Source organism: Cariama cristata, unplaced genomic scaffold (assembly GCF_000690535.1).
Source record: "Cariama cristata isolate BGI_N322 unplaced genomic scaffold, ASM69053v1 scaffold7911, whole genome shotgun sequence".
Classification (NCBI taxonomy): Eukaryota; Metazoa; Chordata; class Aves; order Cariamiformes; family Cariamidae; genus Cariama; species Cariama cristata.
This window is the reverse complement of record NW_009600957.1, coordinates 29,988-31,670: the sequence shown is the minus strand read 5'-3', so window position 1 is coordinate 31,670 and position 1,683 is coordinate 29,988.

The following is a 1,683-nucleotide window of genomic DNA, read 5'->3' as shown; positions in this document are numbered from 1 at the left end:
TGATTTTACAACAGAGAATAGTTTTCATGGGTGTTGTACTCATGGAAAACTTTGCCGGTGAATACTTTTCACATCTGAATGCCTCTCTGCTATGGTGAGAGTACTGCAGAGTCAGTCCCTTGCCATCGTTGGTTGTTGGGAGACGCTGGGACTAGAACAGAAAAGAGCCAAATGCAGTGACTCTTGTTCTGCCGTCTTCAACTATAAAAACTGTTTGAATAGGTAAATTGGTTAGAGGTGGACATGAAATTTATGGATGCAGGCTGGACAGCTGAGACTATGAGGGTAACAGTCTCCTTAGCTGTACTCCTTCAGCCCCAGACCTGAGCTTGGTCCCAGTGGGGAGGTAATATGCTGCTTCTGTTGTCTTGTGAAAATCTCTTTTCTCGGCAGCTGTTTTTCTTCACCAGGTATCTTGTACAGCTGGGATTCTACTAGTTTTCTATCCACTTAAAATGCAGACAGTCTTTCAGGGCTTGTTTTTTGACACGGGCTGGGACCTAAGATGCAAGGATTGCTTGTAGAAGGTAGTTGGGGAACCTCGGTCTTTTGCATTAATGTTGGACTAACTTGTATTATCAAGCAATAAGCAATGTTTTAAAATTCACACTGCAACAAAAATTGAAATTTGCATACAGGAAACATCTAGCTTGCTTTAATTTGCAGTGTTTAAAACTAATTATTTTAGAAGAGGAAAAAGATCACATACTTCATTCGTGGTTTTGCTTTTCCTTCTCTCTTCAGGAAGTCCCTTTTTTTCCACCCACACTTAACTACTTTTGTGTAAATGTAATGGTTTAATATTATTCCCTTGAGTACTTTTGTATAATTATAGCATCTATACTGTTAAAAAGATGCTCTCTAAATATCTTGTTGTAAGGATTACTTTTCATTTTAAGACTCCATAAAGAGGATATAAATGAAGTCTGCACTTTCAACCAATTTTCCTTCACCCAGAGGTTTAACAAGTATTTCTTTGTCACTCTATGATGTTCCAAGTGTGATGTTGATTTAGAGAGGGATATTTTGTTCATATTTCATAAGAGTTTTCAGTGATGAGTTAAGTATATTGTGTTTGACTGAGCTGTCCAGAATTGTTTGTAAAACTTCCAAGTTTAAGCAGACCTACATAGATCTGCAAGTAACCTGTACACTTGGACATTGGATCTTCAGTAAATTCAAAATTTCACTGTTGTAGGCTTTTTTCAGTTAAATTTTAGTCTCAGCAAGTCATCATCGTCTATGTAAATAGAATACTCAGATTCTCACTGAGTTGCTTTTGATATTCCATAAGCTATACTCTTACAAGCCTGGACAAGATATTTCTGCACTCTGTCTAAAGCTCACAAAGGTGTGGAATCCAATCAAAACATAAAACTTGGATAAGGTCACACAGATACTTCTTAATACTGCAGGAAGGATATATCTTTAAAAAACAAATATACTATTCCCTTAGTGGTTTTATCCATCTTCCATTGTTCAGCCGCCCGAACGTCCATGGCATTTTTTTCTTAGGTCTTCTGTGTTTGATTGATTGATGACTGTAAACTTGTTCCTGTTTCACTAGCTTCAGTCCTTGAAATCTTTTCCTGCCATCAGAATAAACAGACTAGCTGTAACCTATTTTTTTAAATTATATTTGCATGGCTTGAATAACAAGTCTTCTCTGTTTTGTTGTAGGCA